We start from the raw sequence: 22,315 nt of genomic DNA, 5'->3' as shown, positions 1-22,315 counted from the left end.
TGAAAAAATATCTGAAAAAAGTGTCTGAGAAGGTACAATTCAGCAGGGAAAGGCTGCAGGAGGTCTCCAATGAGGGAGCATCGTCATCGGATGGCCTTGGGTTAAAGCCGCGGTGAAGTTTTTTATGTTTCGGCTCAGTCACCAAAATGGAAATCAAGAAATGTTACCAGACGATAACACCACTGCGGAGGACTGCTGAAACAGATTTAATGCTGCGGAGATAAATGCAGCGGAAGAAGCCCTGAGGTCAATCCGACCGGCGATGTACCTCAGGCGGATAGGCACGCAGGTTGGTCCTGATCTTCTCCTGGTTCATAGAGCACTTTTTGGCCAAATTTTGGCACACTCCTCAGTTTGAGAAATTGCCCATCTGGGCACTTTTAGCACCACACCGAAGGTTAAGGACTGGTGAGATACCTCTTGTGTTTTCAGGACTCACTCAGGGTGGGTCCAGGACGGGGATCAAGCCGTTGGTAGCCTGTTATGTCCCTGTGGCATGGAACAGAAGGCCAGCAAATTAGCCGTTGGAGTCATTTCCGGTAGTCCTGTGTGCAGGTGAAGATGCAGGGCTCAACAGTAGGGCTGGCCTCTGAGAGTTCAATGCAGGCTTTAGGCAGCAAATACATCCTTCTAGGTACAGCAGCAGTCTGGCAAAGTGCAGAGCAAGTAACAGCAGCAGACAGTCCTCTGAGAGCCCTACCGCAGGTCCAGTGAACTGAAGAGTGGGCCTGAAGATCCTATTTCTACCCTGGTGCCCATTGGTCTGGAAGGGGGGAGAAGCTTCTGGAAAGCTTCTTTGAAGTGCATAGAATTTCCTGACTCCCCTGCCCTGGCCCCAAGCTGACTGCAGTGAAATACAGGGTTGTTAGGCCCTTTGTGTGAAGGCAGAGCACAGGTTATTCAGGTGTAAATGGGGCTGTGCTGTCCTCCACCCCCAGCCTGCCAACAGATGGCCTGTTGAGGCACACCTAATCCCTCTATTGCATGACTGTCTGGGAGGAATTCACAAAGTCTAACTGTTCGCTGTACCCAGTCATGTGACCCAAGACAGGCTACAGGCACAAAGGGCTAAGAGCAGGAAAATGCCAAAATTGTAACTAAAAGTCTGACTTTACCATTAAAGAGGGTTTATCATTACAATTTCATAGGTACCAAACATGACATATCTACCTCCTCTCAATTAGGATTTACATTTTATTAAATGTAATCAGTAATCTCCCATGTTATTCTATGGGAAGGGTAGACCTTGCAGAAGTGAAAAACGAATTTGGGAGTCTTTCACTACCAGGACATGTAAAACTTAAACGTACATGCCCAACCTTTTAATTAAACAACACGCTGTCCTATGGGCTACCTAGGGCCTACCTTAGGGGTGACATATGTTATTAAAGGGAAGTTTAATGCTTGGCAGAGGGGTTTAAATACCAATTCGAAATGGCAGTGCAACACCTCATTCAGGCTCCAATGGCTGGCCTGGGGCATGTTTTGGAGGGCTACCTAAAGGGGTGGCACCCTGATAGAATTAAATTTAAAAGCCCTGGGTTAATGGCATACCACTCTACAAGGGACTTGAAAGCAAATTAAATATGCCAATTAGGTATATACCCATCAAGCCATGTTTGGGGAAGTGAGCACAAGCACTTTAGCACTGGTTAACATTTGTGAAGTGCACAGAGTCTTAAGGCCAACAAAAGCACAAAAAAAGCCAGCAAAATTGGAAGCAAGTAGGCAAATATGTTAGGGGAAGACCACTCTAAGGCTGACAGGTCTAACAATTGGGATATGTATTCTTTCTAGATTTCCATTTTAGTGAATTATTTTCATGCATATAATCCATTTAAAGGTAGCCTTACATTGCATGTGCTTTCAAATTTGAAATGCTTATGAGCTGTGCATTGTTAAAAGAAGCAAATGGATACATTTGAAAATTCTCAGTTGTACAAACATAGCAAAAATGATCACTTTCATCAAATGAAATATCTAATTTAGGTATATGATTTGCTGACATGCTGCCATGATCTGTACATATAACTGAGACATTCACCAAATGTACCCAGTCGAACAGAGGTCTTTGTTGACTTAGCCATATATTTTCAGTCATATCCCCTACTTGATAGAAGCATGCAAGACGACACATGTCTCACTTTCATGTATGGCTGAAAACCATGGAGTTGTTTCATGAATATATTTTACATTTCTAAGTGAACTTTTGGTTTTTAGAAAGGGGAATCTCTGTGAATCAGGTAATTTGATTTGTGAACACAAACAGGATCAGCACCTTTTTATGGTGCATACATACAACACTTAATAGTTCAGAACGGATTTTTTGTGGTCGTAAGTGTTGTTTGAAACATAATAATAGGTGCCCTACAAAGAGGTGACTTCACCAATGTAGCGAATACCCATAACGTTGTGAGTTCATGTATGGTCACAAACATTGGCAGGGTCTTTGCCCAACGCAGCAGGGGTCTCCTCTGGGATGTTGTTGGTCTGTCAGCCTGAATGATTTCACTGCTGTTTATCGCTCAAGACCTTCAACTAGGCACTCAAACATATGTAGAAAACTTAATAAGTAGCCTGCAATAGAATAGCATGAGTGGTGAGAGCCTGGAGTTCTAAAGAGTCAGAAACAATGACCAGGAGAGACAGAGAGACAGACAGAGAGAGAGAGAGAGAAAGATGGACAATAATGACAGTTGGAATGAAAAACAGAAATAATAGGGTTCAATAAAGAGAAAATGTTAGTGAAACAAAGAGAAAAGGAAGAGAAGGAAAGACCGAATAGAAAAGATGAGAAGTAAATATGGAACGATTATAAAAAATGTATAAAGGTAAAAAGTAGACAAAAAGGCAACTTAAAAGGAAGAAGCAACAGAAAGAAAGCAAGAAAAAAGTAAAGTGAATAAAGGAAAGAAAGAATGATGGAAGGACTAAAGGAAACATGCAGTGAGAATGGAAACAGAAATAAAGAATCAAACTAAGAAAAAAGGAAACAAATAAAGAATGAAATGTTGCAAGAAAATTGGAAGTAGGAACAAAAGATGGAAAAAAGGAAAAACATTTTGAAAGAAAAAAGAAATGGAGGAGCTAATAATGGTGAGCTAGAGAGAGAGAGAAAGAAGCTAGAGAGAAGCAAAGAATAAACCCTTTCAGGGAAGGTTGAGATCACTTGCTTCATTCAATGCTCGCTCAATGCATGTCTGGATGTGGTTGAAAGTGGGGGTATATGATTTTTCGAGACTTTTCTGCCTTCTCTGGAACCCTAAACATTCAGCCACTTCAATTAGCTGGAAAAAAAGGGAATAGCCAAATGTACATTTCTATAACTGTGGATTGTTCCCCCCGCTGATAACACTTCGGTGTAGGCTTAGCGTGCATACAAATGTGAAATTGGTATAGTCATAGTTTCCTTCAGGCCTGGGCCAAAATTCCGTTCCGTTCGCGGAAATTGCGATAATTTGGCATTTTCGCGTTCCGCGGAAAGCGCGAAAATGTCAAAATTTCCACATTCCGCAGCTTAGCGATAATTTGTTTCTTGCTTGCGCTGTAAAAAAATACATTCTTGCGTGCGCGCGATCGCCTTACCTGAATCCCCGTGTTCGCTGACAAGTTTTCCCGACCCGGTCGCGTTCTCCACGAGATATTGGATTGTTGGTAGCCATTTTGCGCTGTCTCGCAACAGTTTGCGCTCGCATTGTCGCGCGATGACGTCATTTGTTGCGCGAACACGTCATTCTTCTCGCGATCATGCACCGCGCGAGTATGAGAAGATTGAGATCTCGAACACGTCATTCTACATCGCGAGTGAGAGGGTGAGGACACGGGCACGTCTACTGGAACGCGAACAGGAGAAAGAGACCCCGAACACGTCATATCCAACGCGACAGGGACGAAGAGAACGCGATCATGTCATTTTCGACACGCCGGCGGAAGTAATGTGAAGCTCGAGAACTCGAACATGTAAAATTTAGCAGCATAAAACCTTCTGCAAATGCTGATTTTGGATGAAAACAACTCCTCACATTGACATTTGGCTGTCCTTTTTTGTGCAAGGAGCCCTTTTTTAAAAAGGTGGGGAGAGGGAGGAAGTGACACAGAATCTCCAACTTCCTGTTCCTGTCCAGTAGGCTCCTCCCAGTGCTTTGTCCATCTCCTGCTCATTCTGTCTTTGGATTTGGAGCTGGAAAGATCACTCTTTTTGTCTGCTGCATCATTGCAATTGGATTTGAGGATTTTTGGAATAGGATATTTTACAAGTAAGTGGCTGTTGTGTCTGTTTGATTGTGGGCATTGCAGTTGCTGTAACTACAATTTATTTTTGATAACTATCATCATTCCTTTTTTTGAAAAAAAATTGTGGGTATTAGTAGTAGGCCCAAGCTAGCCATGGGCATGGCCATGGCCTCATGGGTGTGTGCATGATGAAGCAACTGTTTCTTTTGGTGTTTTTTGAATGTATTTCATTTTCAAGTATCATTTAGGGCATGGATGGCATTGGATTGAGTTGGGGAAGTGTGCTTTTTGGGCGTGGCCTTTCTGATGTTGTTGGGCCTGGCCATGTGGCTGGTGGCCATTTTGAAGCCTAGGCCTGCAAGCTTGCCTGGCCTTGTCTGCCAACAGGCCTGCTTTCATCCACTAGGATCAGAGCAGGTAGCCACAGCTTTATTAATCAAGTGTTTTCTGTGTGGTCTGTTGAATTTGGACTTCATTTAGGGCATGGATGGCATTGGATTGAGTTGGGGAAGTGTGCTTTTTGGGCGTGGCCTTTCTGATGTTGTTGGGCCTGGCCATGTGGCTGGTGGCCATTTTGAAGCCTAGGCCTGCAAGCTTGCCTGGCCTTGTCTGCCAACAGGCCTGCTTTCATCCACTAGGATCAGAGCAGGTAGCCACAGCTTTATTAATCAAGTGTTTTCTGTGTGGTCTGTTGAATTTGGACTTCATTTAGGGCATGGATGGCATTGGATTGAGTTGGGGAAGTGTGCTTTTTGGGCGTGGCCTTTCTGATGTTGTTGGGCCTGGCCATGTGGCTGGTGGCCATTTTGAAGCCTAGGCCTGCAAGCTTGCCTGGCCTTGTCTGCCAACAGGCCTGCTTTCATCCACTAGGACCAGAGCAGGTAGCCACAGCTTTATTAATCAAGTGTTTTCTGTGTGGTCTGTTGAATTTAGACTTCATTTAGGGCATGGATTGCATTGGATTGAGTCGGGGAAGTGTGCTTTTTGGGGGTGGCCTTTCTGATGTTGTTGGGCCTGGCCATGTGGCTGGTGGCCATTTTGAAGCCTAGGCCTGCAAGCTTGCCTGGCCTTGTCTGGCAACAGGGCTGCTTTCATCCAATAGGATCAGAGCAGGTAGCCACAGCTTTATTAATCTAGTGTTTTCTGTGTGGTCTGTTGAATTTAGACTTCATTTAGGGCATGGATGGCATTGGATTGAGTTGGGGAAGTGTGCTTTTTGGGGGTGGCCTTTCTGATGTTGTTGGGCCTGGCCATGTGGCTGGTGGCCATTTTGAAGCCTAGGCCTGCAAGCTTGCCTGGCCTTGTCTGCCAACAGGCCTGCTTTCATCCACTAGGATCAGAGCAGGTAGCCACAGCTTTATTAATCTAGTGTTTTCTGTGTGGTCTGTTGAATTTAGACTTCATTTAGGGCATGGATGGCATTGGATTGAGTTGGGGAAGTGTGCTTTTTGGGGGTGGCCTTTCTGATGTTGTTGGGCCTGGCCATGTGGCTGGTGGCCATTTTGAAGCCTAGGCCTGCAAGCTTGCCTGGCCTTGTCTGCCAACAGGCCTGCTTTCATCCACTAGGATCAGAGCAGGTAGCCACAGCTTTATTAATCAAGTGTTTTCTGTGTGGTCTGTTGAATTTATTTTAGACTTCATTTAGGGCATGGATGGCATTGGATTGAGTTGGGGAAGTGTGCTTTTCGGGGGTGGCCTTTCTGATGTTGGTTGTCTTAAAGACATGCTTTTGTTGTATGTGTCTGGTCACTGGTATGTTGGTGTGCAATGCATGCACCCTGCAGACCTTTTTGGGGCCTGTGAATGTTCGTATTTACATTTTGTTGCATTAAAAAGGCAGAGCACTGTGCTTTAGCATGCATCCTTTACCTGGCTTTTATAGGCCTTTTGTCAGCTCAAGGTGTTTCCCAGGCCCCCGGCTTGTTTGTGATTTGTGAGTGTCCATGTGGGTGGTGGCCTTTTTTTGTTTTTGGACTGGGAGTTATTAGTGTCCTGCTTTTGCCATAGGCCTGCATGGTTTTCCTATTGGCTATTTGGCTTACTGCTTCCATCCATCCACCCCCTTTGCCAGCAGCAGCTCCATGGATGCTGAGATGCTCAAATAATTTATTGGCAAATAGGATCCACCCCACTTCCATTACATTTTTATTTTGGTGGTTATTATTATTAACTTTCCTATCCTTCCTGAGAGTGTAGTGTGTGGCTGTACACAGTAGTATAACATAGCCCTAGTTAAAAAAAAAAAGTCATAAATGGCTAGACTATCTTTTGTTTGCACTAGTACAGTACTAAGTAACTGAACCACAACAACAAATGCAACATTTCACTGATGTTCTTCTCCTGGCTTATTTGCTTTTAGGTGCACAAAAGACAGAGTAGGACGTGTCATCAGCATCACGCGGCTACCCGTTGTACTGCCAGCCAGACAGAAGTCCTGCTGCGCATCACATCCACGTGTAACCAGAACTTGTTGTGCATCTGCATCCTGCCTGACATCTGAAGAAGATGGCCCCAAAAAAAGGTACCAGGTCCAGCACCAAGAAAGTTGCCGGTGAGAAGAAGGAACAGAAAAAGGAAGTGCCATTAACCACGACTGGTGGTGTGCCGCCCAATGTTTTTTTGGGCACCAAAAAAGTTACGCCTGCAGCAGCGTTGTCCGGGAACCAAGCTGGGAGCAGCACAGCGGTCCAACCCCACCAACCTAGGCCCAATGGCTTTAGTGTCGCAGAGGTAGCCAGTCTACTAACGAGCAGCGATGTTGAAGAAATGTCATTACCGCAAAGTAATACACAATCAAGTTCAACGCAGGCACACACTCAGCAGATCAGTGTGCAGCCGCAACAAGAACAGCAGCAGCCGCCGCAACAAGAACAGCAGCAGCCGCCACAACAAGAACAACAGCAGCCGCCGCCGCAACAAGAACAGCAGCAGCAGCCGCCGCAACAAGAACAGCAGCAGCAGCCGCAGCAACAAGAACAGCAGCAGCAGCCGCCGCAACAAGAACAGCAGCAGCAGCCGCCGCAACAAGAACAGCAGCAGCAGCCACCGCAACAAGAACAGCAGCAGCAGCCGCCGCAACAAGAACAGCAGCAGCCGCCGCAACAGCCAACCATAGTAGTTGTTGCTCCTGACGTAGGGGCATTTCAGGAAATCGAGCTTCCTGCAGACAAAGTGGAGCAAAGTAAAAACACTGTTTCAGAAGATCTATTGTCTTACAGACCACCAGCAAGGAAAAGGAGGCTTAGTCCATCATCTTCTTCTTCAAACCCCGCTTCTGATGATCGTGATGCCACTTGGCTACCACCAGCTCAGTCTGAGAGTGATATACGCCACAAGACAATGCTTCTGATAAGGAAAGTCCCAGAAAAACTTAGAGTTATGGAGGTAGATGTAGAAGAGGGGGGTGATGATGTTGATGAAGATGAGCCAGTCATCACGCACATTACTCCCGCCCCAAAGGGATTGGAGACCAACATTCTCACCCTATCCAGAAAGGCTGCTACTGAGCGGGATGTAGCACGGATATCACCAACACAGGTTACACCACCACTACCTCCAGCTGCCACATTTTCCAAGGCCCGGCAGGGACCTACATCCAGCTCAAGCATCTCAGTAGGTAGTGGTAGTAAAAGTCACAGTCTAGGTGCACAGGGTCACATTTCAAGCACCCCCTCCAGTTCATCTGGTGTTGAAAGTGGAACATCCAGCGGTGCCAGACCGTTCTCCTCCCCAGTTTGGGACTTCTTTGCTGTTAGCACCAAGGAGAAGAACGTTGCTATCTGCTCAATTTGTCGTCAAAGTGTCCGGCGTAGTAAGCTTGGTACAAACTATGGTACCGGAGGACAAGCAAGTCATCTAAGAATACACCACACTATCGTGTGGGAGGATCACCTACTTAAGTTAAAAGAAAGTAGAAAAACTCAACCCATTGAAGTTGGTCAGGATGAATCAGGGAGCGATATTATTGTGGTGGCAGGTGAAGAAGAGGGAGGCATTTCTAGCCCTGTCCCCAGTAGTGGAGTGGTAATGCCCACATCCTCCTCAGTAACATCAGAGTGGCACCGCAGTAGGAGCCATACTCAGAGTCAGGGTGAGACACCAAGGCGACCGATTTACCTCAATGAGACAATCTGTGTCGTTGAGCCTTAGTGGGTTAATGAAAACAGCATCACAAAGGAAAGTAATCCAGCATACCATTGAGAGCATGTTTAGGTTGGAGGGGCAGTTCCAACGCAACCACCCAACAGCACGATTGTACAATGCGAAGCTTGCTAAAATGTTAGCGCTGGACCTTCTTCCTTTTTCATTTGTGGAAGGGGTGGGTTTTCTTGAATTTGTGTCTGCCATCTGCCCTAAATGGAAGGTTCCCAGCCGGTCCTATTTTGCAAGAATTGCTGTTCCGGCACTACATCATGATGTGCTGGAATTGGTTGGACAAGCTTTGCAGCAGAGTGCTGTGCACAATATCCACCTGACAACAGACATGTGGGCCAGTTGCCAAGCCACAGATTACATGTGCATCACTGCACACTGGATCTCTTTTGTGGGGGTTAGAGATAAGCTATCTGCACGAGGTGTTGTTGACACAGCTGCGATTTTTGAAGGTACTCGGAAACATGCAACTGTAGCCATGTTCGCCATGGAGAAATCTCATACGGCTGAAAATATTTTACACAAGTTTCGCACCAAGGTTTTGGAATGGCTGCGGCCCAGAGGGCTTGGTATTGGTTTTGTTGCCACAGACAATTGCAGTAATGTACTTAAGGCCATGGAACTTGGTTCCTATTTCAGGGTTCCGTGTTTGGCGCACTGCATAAACATTATAGTTCAAGACTTTCTTAAAAAAGAACCCATAGTCAGCAATTTACTGGCCATCTGCCGAAGAATATGCACTCATTTCAGCCATTCTTTTAAAGCTCGGAAGCAGCTGAGGATCATCCAACGTGAACAAAGGATGCCAGTCAAGGCACTCATCCAGGAGGTGGCAACACGTTGGAACTCAACGTATTACATGCTTGATCGTCTGTACGAACAGTACAGGTCACTCCATGAATATGTCTGGAACAGAAGCGGGGATGCTAGTGTTAAAGGCATGAACCTTGAGATGGATTAATGGACCCTAATTAAATGCCTGACTGAGATGCTGTCTCCTTTTGAGGTCTTCACACGTGAAGTCAGCAAGGAGGACTGTACAATGGGCCAAGCTATCCCATTATTGCAAATGCTAGAGCATGAGCTGAATAATGTGTCGGAATCAAACAAAGGTGTAGAGGACAGAAGGCAAGCCCATGACTTGGTGGAGAGCTTACCCCGGCGCTTAGCTGAAAATGTAAGGATACAAAATAAAATTTTGACACAAGAACATTACATTTGTGCCACAATTCTGGATCCACGTACAAAATTAGCACTGAAGACATTCTTTGCTTTTTCCGACATTGATGTTGCCCGCTACAAAAGTTGTATAGCTGAAGCAGCCAGGAAGTTGGAAAACGAACGGCAGCTAATTAAAAGCCCTCAAGATCAACCCACAAGAAGTACTGAAGCAGGCCATGCAGGATCAAGTGCAACTTCGTCGGCTGAGGGCAGTGTGTTTGGATCACAATCACAACACTCAACCATCACTATCGACCACAGAAACAATAACTGGATCATTAGGCCGAGTACAATCGTTATCATTACAGGATTGGTATCTAAAGTTAGGCTTTAATAAGCACAGTGCTGATGCACAGAAAAAACAGCACGAAAGCTTACCAGCAGCAACCCTGAACATTGAGCAGATGGTCCAGGCCTATCTAGATGACCCAACAGAGGTGTACATTGATCAAAACCCATTGCAGTATTGGTATAGGAAAAGGTCTGAATGGCCACAGCTCAGCAGGTTGGCGATAAGCTATCTGGCTTGCCCTGTTGCAAGTGTCTCTTCCGAACGTGTTTTCAGTGCTGCTGGTTCCATTGTAACATTGAGAAGGACCAGTCTATCGCCAAAAAACGTGGAAACGTTAACAATGATCAAAATGAATCAGCATTTCATACCACCGAATTACACAATGCATGAAGCAATGGAGGAAGATGAGGACAGCGGCTCAGGTGACGGAAGTATTGTGTCAGATGATTACATACTACTGGCTGAACCCCCGGAGTTTGAGGACGAGCTATACTTCCCTGACAATTAGACTCGCACTTACTGTCTTCCTCCCTTTTTTCCCCCTTTGTTTATGTGTCTGTCGTTCCGGTTATAAACTTGTGAATCACAACAAATCCATTACCACCGTCTTCTACTCTTCTAATTTAATATACAAGTTTCAGGTGTCTGCTATTTGACAGTACAGTCCTCCGAATCCAGCTCCTCCGCTCCATCATACTGAATCTCCGGATCAATTCCATTTCCCTCATGAATGATGATTGGATGATGGTAACAACAAATTCAAACTTTCCTAGTCCTTCCAAAAGAAGTGGAGCATGAATCAGATGACTACTATAGCTATCCTCCTTTCAGAGCCGAGAGAGACTGGCCATTAACTGAAAATAAGATGGAACAGGTAATGATTGATGCATCGCAGACTGAATGATTTAGATTTTGTTGTGTTTGTTGTGCTTGAATTTATGTAATTGTGCACTGCCACTAATCAACTTTCTACAGAACACACTAAACTTAACTCAAGGTGAATTCAATTTTCCCCTTCTTGCAAATAATAAATTTGTACTTCTCCTGCAGCTTGGTGATACATTGCTTTTAATTCAATACAGGAAGGGCACTCACTCAACCTGCGCAATGAGTATGATTGACACAACAGACCCGTCCATCATGATGATGGCGAAATAGACGGCCCGTTAACTTAAGATGAGAAGGAACAGGTAATGATGACAATTAAAGGCATGCATTGGACACCTGACTCTGAGCGGTTGGTCTTTATGTTTCCGTTGTTTGTTTGTTGTGCACAAAGTGATGTCAAAGTGTACTAGTAATCTATCTTTCTGTACACAATAAAGAATGACTCAAGTCAGTAATATTTATATTTCTACTCTTGTTGTGTCATAAAAATTTTACTTATACTGCAGGCCGATCTTCACAGTCAGTCAGTAAAAGTATCGGAGATGATGATGAAGTCAGGAGGACGTTTCATGAGTGGCATAAAACGGAAAAGTATAAAGGTAAACACGTCAACAACAACCACAGCAGACACAAATGTCTGTGTAGAAGTGGAATAGAGTGTAGCGGTGGGATGACTGCATTGCATTGATTTTACTAACTGAAACTGTAAAATGCAATGTTTGGAATGGATAATGTGCTTTGCGTTTGTCCAACTCTTTGAGAGAAAAAAAGGACTCTAAAGTGTTAACGTAGGATGTGCTACTGCTAAGCACTGTGGGCCTGCTCTCTCCTGTTACTGTTGAAGGTCAATGCTGTAAACAGACTAGAGTAGTAGAGATGATGCATACATGCCACCTCGGAAAGTGTTCTTGTTGCACTACACCATCACTTGTGCATTTGTTTTAACTTTCTTTCTCAATATCCCCTTTGGTTTTCCATCTACAATTACAGGCCGGGCCTTGCCCTAAACTTTGTAAAACATTACAATGCATATTAATTACCTTACCAATAAATCACCTTTTTTTCTCCAGCCGGGCAGTGGCGAGTCGCGAGGCGACACACCCAAGATTGATGGACGAGAGGAGCAAGAGGAATGCCGAGATCCAAATCCAGTCCACATTTTTGACCAGGATAACACAGTAACAGTATCCACTTTTATCTTCTTTTAAATAATTTGATTAATATTTTGTATACAATCTTTACAACAGTGTGTTCTTGGAGTTGTTATTATCATCATTAGGTTTGCTCTGTGTTTACGATTCTTCCCTACCAATATTTAAAATTTCTATTTGCTATCTGTAAAAGTATTAAGGCCGGAACAGAACAAGAACTAGAAGTGTATGTAATCCGGGACTCTCATCATCATGCATGCATTGCCTTTTTCTCCCTTAACATATGGATATGGTAGTCTTCAATGATTGTCGTTTGTTTGTCTATGTATGCATACTATTTTTCTATATCAAACCTTTCCCAAAAACCCCCTTCCCATCCATTAAACAAACCCTAACCCTCTTCCCCCGGGCTGTGTGACTTGTTGTCGAGGTGTAACTAAATTAAATGTACACCAATACTTAATCACACACTTGCTGGGGCGGATGTGGTGAAAGCAACACTACTTCAATTTCAAAGCAGAGCGATGATCTTCTTCTGCTTGCCCACCCATAAGTAGGATATTTCAGAGGTTATTTTATTTAACAAAGGGACACATACCTCAGCATGAATTGCCGGCATTGATTGGATTTGTTTGTTCTCATTCCTTATATACAGCACTAACTGTTAGGCTGTAGACCTAGTCAAGTGACTCGACACAACTATAGTTTGTAACTCTGTCTAGTAGGCTATCCCAACCACCATTCTGTTTTTTTGTCAAATATTTGAGCATATTAGTGTTGCTCGGTAAGTTCTGTACTGTACTTCATTCTACTACTCCTCGAACAGTCTCTCAAAGGCGATTGACTGTCTCCTTTTCTTTTTTTGCAAATGCTGCCACCCTGCCAGTGTCTACTACTACTACTATGCTACCACCACCACCACCACCCCAATCATGGCATGTATGAAAAAGGAAACCATCTTCACCATGCAGCCAGTGCTGTGCCACAGTTGGACATAAACATCAAGCACCGGTAAGAGAGAAGTTTGGGGGAGGCAGAATTAATAATGGACATGTTGTCAATGATTTCATTTTCACACACCAGTACAAAGAATGCATAGACTAGAGGACAGACTGAAAGTACTAGAAGGACAAGTCAATGGGTGAGGTGTGTCGCATCTATCTGTTTGTGTCTTATACAGTCAGCCAATTATTTAAATCAAACACAGGCTATGGGCGGCCATGCACCAGCAAGGAAACAGTGTGATGTAAAACAGTTACCCCACCTACAAAACATTAACAACATTGCATGTGACATAGAAAAATATATTTAATTTACCCTAACAAAAATAAAACTAAACCCACAAAAGCTGACCCACCCCCCTCCCTAACCCCAACCAATGTCCATAGGAGAAAAAAGTCTGTAACGCCCAAACAAGTTAAAAACACCCACCCAAACAAGAATTAATAAAAGGGCAGAACAGGATGACAGGGACTAAGTGGTGGGGCGGGACTCGAGGAGGACACACATCTGGCCCTCTGAACGGGCGACGCGGCGTCTAAGGCCGCGGCAGTTGCAGCCACAGTGGGGGCAGCACCGGAGATGGCACGGTGGCGGCGGGCAGCCACCAGACGGTGGCGCCGTACCGCTGGAGGGTGGTGGCTGGGGCCCGGGCCACTGGAGGAGGCTTCAACAATTGCAGCCGCAGTCTCCTCCTCCTCCTCCTCGGCTAAGACCACCAGCCGCTGGTATTCTCTCTGGATTGCCTCCAGCTTCCGGCGCCGTGCCTTGGCGGCCAACTCCTTCCGATTTTGTTTCGGAGTAGCTGTGTATCAAAAAGAAAGAAACAAGACAATTGTAAAATATACTCTTAGAAAAACAGTAGGACAAGGAAATTATTTATACACATAGTGGCATGGTAGAGTAGCACTATACAATAAAGCACAGTAGTACATAACATTTTAAATGTCGCCGGTCCTTCTTCCTTCCACCCGTCTTTCACTTTTTAGTTGAACAGTGCACCAGGTGCTCTTCTCCATAAAACTTTCAAAGCGGAGTTGAAATCAGATAGATGAGGCCATTGGTTACTCAATACTCCCGCTCCTATGCCAATTAAAGGGAATTCTAGTCTTCTAGTTCACTCTTCAAACGTCCCCAACAACTCATACTTACTTACGACATCGGATAGTGGGCGGACTTTGTTCGCCCGCCATCCTCATGCTAAAAAGGGTGGGGGTCCCGTGGGGACAATTAATTAGGATGATGCGCCCGGCACAGTGGCGGGCGCATCCTGTTTTTTTTACATTCTGGTTGGCGTTGCCGAAAGCAATGCTAAAATGTTGTGCTGCTTTTCCAAGCACAACATGACGGGCCCCGCACGGAGCCTGTCACGTTTTGCTTTGAAAGGCGGGGGGGTACCATAGCATAGGTATGTACCCTCCATGGGGGCACCCAAGCATACTCTGCAATGTCTGCATGCCTTTACGTGGCGGACGGCAATGCCGCCACGCAAAGGCATTCCAAAATGCAGATTATATGGCTGGCGGTGTGTTCAGAGAGACACCACCGGCATATTGAACCCTTGACCGCCTGGTCGACATGTGGGGGGTCTGAATATTTTCTACAGGGATGGCGGGAGGTTTGCCCCTGCGGTGTCGTCAGTGAATTCCAGCCGGCCCGGCGGGGGCAATACGCCCACCATCCTAATGGGGCCCTAAGTCACAACTGTACAGTATACATATACATACAGTACACCCTTGCAGTGAGTGTACTGTCAAGTTCAACAATAGTTAAGGATTATGAATCTAACTTACCACCGCCTGCCACTGGTGCTGCCACTCCCCCTACCGCTCCATCGGCAGTATCGGCAGCAACTGCCGCATCCTTGCCCTCCGCGTCGCCTTGTTCGCTGGCCCCGGCAAAAGTGGTCGGTAGTGCGCCTAGAAAACATTACACATTTATTAGGCGTCATATACACCTCCTCCCTATTGATCAGTAACAAGGTTGAAAAATGAGTTAATACTAACATACATCACTAGTACAAATCAGGTAGTAGTAGAGTAGACACTAATAGTTATATATGATCATTGTAGCCTTTGCTTAATTAGCCCTAGCCATGCTACCATTTTACCTTTGTGTCTTTTATTTTTGCACATGTGACGTTACCTTGCAGCTTCTTAAGACACCTTTGAGCCCACATGACCTGCCTCACACTACTACTGTCTAGTCAACGCGCTGCCTACAAGCGGTCAACAAACATTAACAAGCCACTTTTTTAGGAAGTACTGGTGTACTACTGTTACTGTTAGTCCATATTGCTTATCCATAAATGCTACACTTTTTGGCACGGCTGAGAAATGCTTGCAAGTTGCAATATACTAACGCACACCATTTAATTTTTCGCATTAGACGCAAGATTCCCTTCTACGAACCAGAGCTTCTGCATGATGCAACAACTACCAGTACTAGGTTCTTCTAAGGTGAGGGGTCCCTTCACTCACATCTTCATTTATAAATTTATATAAACTAAATTCCTAGGGGATGGTGGTGCTGCCTTCCACCACTGTTCAGTTATCATGATTTAATTCCCAACTGTATAAGTGTAACAATGTATATTGTTTTAATGTTATTGATTTTCCGGTTGGTTCTGCATTTATAAGAAAACAGTGTACAGACCTTCTCAAATTGAAATAAACATTTTGAACTTACATAGATTTGGTGGTATTTGGTGTGGACTAACTTACACGAGTGAGCAAATTAAAGTAAGGGTGTGCATGTGCATTGCTTCAACGACTGAGAGGTTGGGTGTGTTATGTTCTGGGTTGTCTACTTGTTGGGTATCTTGGGGGGAGGGTTCCGAGACCTAATAGTTATGACAAGACAGTACTATAGTCAAGCAGTGGAATTGTGGTGGGTGCGGAATTTCTGATTGAGGTGTGCGAGGAAGGTCCAACCTACCATCACCAACATCCTATTTTCTGGTGCAAATGTCTGTGTATGTGCAAGATCCCTACAACAGTAGTATGTCCTATAGGGTATCATATCAAAATAGTAATAAATCTGGTAGGGCTGTTGTTGCTGTGAATTTTCAAAGCCTCAAGATCAATAAGAGTAAAAGTAGTACAAGACGACGACCCAACGGATTGGATTTAATGGCTCGAGCTACTGGTGAATATGAGTTTTATATTACAACCTTTCACAAAGAGTGGCACTGGCCAACTGGGCAAGACTAGCTACTACAGTACAGACAGACTGATAGTATGTAGTAGTAGTAGTACTGAGAGTCATCATAGCGGAGGCAGGGATAAGATTTTTGAAACCGTACAGATCGAAGGATAATTGGTGGTAAAAAAATAGCATTTGGAAACAAACAATAGTTCGTGAAAAATATGGGGCAGTAAAATTATGGAATAAGAAATATTTTTAAAAACAAGACTTACTGGGGCCAGCAGAGGAGCCCTCAGCGGTGTCCTCCTGGTGGTGATCTGACTGTCCCGCCGACTGCCCAGTCCCAGTCGGTCTTCCCCTGGGTGCTGATGAACAGGAAAGATATAAGAAAGAGAAAAACATTGATGGATGGTGTCAAACAAATACAATATTTTTCAACAACGGTCAAAAAACACTTATGTAAACAACAATTGCAATAACTAAATTGACCGATCTCATCTGGTCAACAAGTAATATCGGGGGATTCGCAGTTCGACTACTTAAGTTACTATTTATCAACAGTAATCCAGTCTTCCATTACTAAGTTACAAATAAGCCTAAGTACAACGTACCACCCAACCTAGCCCACCTATTCCAGGGATGCCAATTGTACATTAAGTATGCATTTCCACTGTATTCCTCAACAATGCATATGGTCAAATCATGGAGGATACATGAACATGACTACATTTTTTGTATACACCAAATTTTGGTTTGATTGATTGATGCTGATCTGCTAGTGCTAAGTAACTGCTAAGCCTACCACCACTCATTGAACAAACTAGAAAAGGTTCTAATAAAGACTGCCGTACTAGCAGCACGTCACGTAACTGAGTGAGGGGGCATCACGCATACCACTAACAAATTAGAAGCTCATACAAAGTACCTAAACCTAAGTATCAATCCGACCCTATCTATTAGTGACAGGACAAAGTAAGGAGTGGACTAGAGTCACTGTAGCATTGCGTAACTTAATTTCTCTAAAATAATCTCGTAAAGAATCGCGCTAAGCAAGCGCAAACGCAAAGCTGCAAACAAGTAAGATTAGTAGTAGCGCAGAAGAGCACCTGTGTCAAAAAAAATCACAGACTTTTAAACGTAATTAACCTGGAATGTAAGCAGCAACATTCTAGCTGGTTGGAAGAAAAAAAAGATATTCGCAATATATAACACAAAGCAGAAGAACAGACACAAAGTAGTAATAATTAAATAGGTACTCAGCAAGCCCCAGGACCTCCACTCCTAGCAGGTCCAGCAGGTCCTGCTCACGGTCCAAGATGTCGGACCACCGGTGCATCAGCTGCACCTGGGTGCGCCGGACACCAGAGAAGCGTGACACTGCCCGGCGCACCTTCCCCCACCGCTGCCGACGCTCCCGGAGGCCGTACCCAGACCCAGGCCTGCCACCTGCTGCCAGGGTTGAGGGGAGGTGTCGCTGCAGAAAGAAAATTAGTGCAGCCAACTCCACCTCCCCATATAAGGCCCGTGCCTTGTGGGTGCCGCCTTCCGGAAGGAAGGCGGTCGCGGCTCTGGCTGCGCCGGCGAACAGCCCTACCCTTAGACATGGTTCTGGGGACGGGGCGGGAAAGAAAAGGTAAAATAAAAAAAGGAGTAAAGGAAATAAATAGCAGGCAATAGAAAGAGAAAAAGTAGCTAAAAACAAAAAAAAAGTAGACAAAAACAAAAAATATAGAAGCAGGAAAATAGTTAGAGAAATAATAAGTAATAAAGATCCAAAAAAAGTGGCTCTAAACAAAGGATTGAAAAGATTTTGGGAGGATTCAAAATCAGGCCCCAGAACCATGCAATAGAGTGAAAAACAAGATGGCCGCGCCCATTGCGACCACGTGCGCAAGTTCGCGCGATATTTTCTCCCCGAGCAAGAAAAAAGCAACGCGATCAAGTAAAAGCGGTCGCGAACAGGAAACATCGACCGCGAACGGGCGCGAACATGCATTGCGTGACCCGGAACAGGAAGTAAGCATCGCGAGAGGGCGGGACAAGTGAAAACAAGATGACCGCGCCCATGAGCAACCGCATGGGTAAGTTGGCGACCCGCGATCACGCAAAAAATGTTGCGAACAGGCGGGAAAAAAACTTCTGCGTCTTCGCGATATTTCCGGCATGTTTGCAGAGATTTTTAGCATTTTCGCGATAATTTGCGAAAGTTAATTTCGCAAATTCCGCCCACCCCTAGTTTCCTCCGACAAGGGTTAGAAGCAAGGCAGGCAAAGTAACATAATATAGAGGCATGCACTACTTTTTGTGTTACATTTTGTTGTTGTAGGCGTTCCCTTCATGGGGCATGTGTATTCTTGTGCAGCCACACATGGAGTTTGATGCAAGTCCAGATTTACTATGAGCAAGACCCCATACCTCCTGGTAAGGAAATTGCTCTCCCGGCGCGCAGCTCCACAGTGAGTACCTCCACCCCTGGCGCCCACCGCTGTTGGCTGTTTGAGGCTCCAGTGCCTCGCTCAGATCCTCGTCGTCAGCCTGCTCCTTCTGCTGCGGCCTCTGCCTATGTTGTTCTCCCCTTATTTTTGTCCCTCTATTTTTCCTCTTTCCTTTTTATATGCCTTTTCCTCTTTATTTTTCCTTTTCCCCTTTTTTGCGCTTCCTTTTCCCTGCTGCTGCTGCCCTCGTGTTCCCGCTCCCACCTCCCAGCTGACCTACCCTCCCCCTACTCAATGGCACCGCTGGTGTGCCAAAGTCAAGCCTGTCAGCGCCCAGCCGCGGCCCGACCATGACCAGCTCCAAGGACCCTGGAATGAACAACAACTGCAAGCTCTCTTCACCTATTGACACCCATGGACCATTCACCTGCCAACACTCCTTTTCCTTCGCCGAAATCCAAGACCCTCCTCTTCCCTCCAGTTACAACTTTATCGCACCCCAATCCCTGCATTGCATCCTCCTCAACGTCCACTCCCTCCACATACATGCCAAAGATATCTGGGACCTACTCGACAGCACCACCCGGACGACGCCTTCCTAACGGAAACCTGGACGAATGCCGCCTCGGGACCAGACATTGCAATCGCCATCCCTGAAGGATACAAAATCACCCGAAAGTACCGCCCCAACCGCCCCAAAGGAGGCATCGCCATCGCCCACAAGGCCAACCTCCATCTGAGCATCTACACCAACAGACCCACAGACCTGATGGAACACCTCCACTTCAAGATACAGACCAACCTGTCCACCACCCTACGAGGCATCCTCATCTACAGACCCCCCAGACCTAGTGGTCCTTTCTCTGACTCCATCACCTCCACCGACTACACCCTGCTGGGAGACCTCAACTTCCACCTCAACTACTGCCAAGAACCCAACTCCACCTCCCTCCTGGACAACCTCCACAACATCAGACTCAAACAGATAGTTCCAGAACCAACGTACTCAGCAGGACACACTTTCAACTCTATCTTCAAAGCCGGGAACTCTATCACCTCCGAACTCCCTTGGACGGACCACTGCTGCGTTCACTTAACCTTCAAAACAAACATCTCCCGCAGACTTCCACACCAGCTCCAGCACTGGACTTCTAACAAGATCCCTGACGATCAGCTCACCACTGCCCTCAGCAGTTCTGCTCGCACCACCACAGACGATGACTACCAACATCCCACCCTCCCAGGACCTCTGCGATAGGCTTTGCGCCTTCTTCCCCCACAAAATCAAGATCATCTACAACAATTTCAAAGACAACAGCCTCCACGAGGAACCCTCTCCCACATTTCCCCTCACCATGCGGCCAATCCTGGACAGCTGGACCACCCTCAGCATCGAAGAAACAATAAAGACTATGTAGACCACTCACTCCGGGGCCCCCACAGACCCCTGCCACCACCACATCTACCACAGAGCCACAGACATCACTGCACCTGTGCTTCAACGAATCATCAACTGCTCCTTTGAGACCTTCTCCTTCCCTGATGACTGGGAACACACCGAGATCAACCCTCTCCTGGAAAAACCCTTGGCGGATCCCACCGACCTCAAAAACTTCAGACCGATCTCCTTACACCTGTATCCCACAAAAATCATGGAAAAAGCCATCAACTGTGAACTCGCCGCCTTCATAGATGAAAACAACATCCTTGACTCCTTCTAATCAGGTTTCAGGAAGAACCACAGCACTGAAACCACACTTCTTGCTGCCACAGACGACATCCACTTCCTCCTCAACAGGGGAGAGCCTGTAGCCTCATCCTCCTGGACCTCTCCGTGGCCTTCAACATAGTCTCTCATTGTACCCTAGCCCATAAGACTCACGACTCAGGAATCTGGAACAAGACCCTCGACTGGATCTGCTCATTCCTCTCCTATAGAATGCAAGAGGTCAGACTCCCCCTTTCCTCTCGGAACCCACACCGACCACCTGCGGAGTCCCCCAAGGATCCTCCATCAGCCCGACCCTGTTCAACGTCTACACGGCACCGCTCACATACATCGTCAGATCTCACGGACTCAGCATCGTATCCTACGCAGACGACACTAACTCATCCTCTACCTAGCCAATGAACCCAAAATCTCTAAGCACAAATTTCAGGATGGAATGGAAGCAGTCGCCAGATGGATGAAGAACAGCTGCCTACAAATCAACATGGACAAAACCGAGGTGCTCATCATGGACCCACACCTGATGCCTGGAACTACACCTAGTGGCCCCCCTCCATCAAGAACCCTCCATCCCCCACAGGCCACGCACAACCTCGGTATCATCCTTGACTCCGAACTCAAAATGGACCACAAGACAAACGCTGCCACCTCTTCCTGCTACCACACCCTCCACCTGCTCCGAAAGACCTTCAACTGGATTCCCCTCGAACACAGGAAAACCATCGCACACGCCCTCATCAGCAGCAGACCGGACTACCGCAATGCACTCTATGCCGGGATCAACAAGAACCTCACCCTCAAACTCAAGAATGCCCAGAACATTACTGCAAGACTAGTCCTCAACCTACTGTGCCACTGCCATGTCAGCCAACACCTACAGACACTACACTGGCTCCCCGTCACCTTCAAACTTTTCACCCATGCCCACAAAGCCCTCCACAACACCGGACCCCCCTACATGAATCACGGCTTCTATTTGGGCCAGCTCTCCCTTGCAACAGTACCATGCATCAAAAAGACCAAATCAGAAGGACGCTCCTTCTCTCTCCTTGCTGCCAAGGCATGGAATTACCTCCCTCTCCACCTCCGACAGACACAATCACTCCCCAAGTTCTTGAAGGACCTCAAGACCTGGCTCTTCGATGGAGCCCCATGAACACCCAGGAGGGGAACGCCCCTGCCCCCCCACAGCATCTTGAGACCCTTCCAGGTGAGTAGCTGTGCTTTACAAATCCAATAATTGATTGATTGATTGATTGAGCAGTATAGCTTGGATTGCGTAAAAATGGTGCACCTACCACTTAGAGGCATAACAAGGATAAATATATTTTTTTCTATAAAAACAATAAAGTTTTGCTTTAAAAAAAATATATTATTTGTCCTCGGTACTTCCTCTTTCTACATGTGATTGTTCTGCATCACACACAGAAAGAGAAAATAGTCTCTGAGACTTTTATGTGCAGGAAAGTATACCTTTCTGCACAAAAACAGTCCTGCTGCAATGCAGGCACCCTTGAAGCATGGCACAAGGGTGCCTGTATTGGCGCTAGGCAGCACACAAAGCGCCAGCTCTAGGAGAGAGCAGAGTCAGCCATATGTTAATATAGTGCATTTTTACTGGATCTCTTTCACTCAACACAACGTAGCAAGTTGCCTTGCTGCAATGTGAAATATTAGAAAATCTACTCCTAACTTTCTGCAACTTTTTTGAGGCAGAAGGAAATTGAAATCAAACTAGATATCTGAGGAAATGTTTCATGAATAGTGGAATGACGTATTTAAATCCTCTGTACACAAAATGTTGCTTCTGCAACTTGTAATGTTAATAAATGTCAGAGTTTTGATTCTTCTCATTTTTGGGTTGAGCGAACTTAGTTAAACTATGCTGTATGTTTGTGCAACAAATGTAATTGAATTTCTGACACCTTGTGCATGAGAGTACAATGGTGTTCAAAAAGATTACAATTTATTCCTATTTCAATGTTTGTTTTTTCCTGTCTAGTTCCATTGTCCTTTACTTCTCTAGCACATAACTGACCACACTTTTCATTCTTTCTTGTCAATATTT

This window comes from Triturus cristatus, chromosome 8 (assembly GCF_964204655.1).
Source record: "Triturus cristatus chromosome 8, aTriCri1.1, whole genome shotgun sequence".
Taxonomy (NCBI): domain Eukaryota; kingdom Metazoa; phylum Chordata; class Amphibia; order Caudata; family Salamandridae; genus Triturus; species Triturus cristatus.
This window is presented reverse-complemented; position numbering follows the sequence as displayed.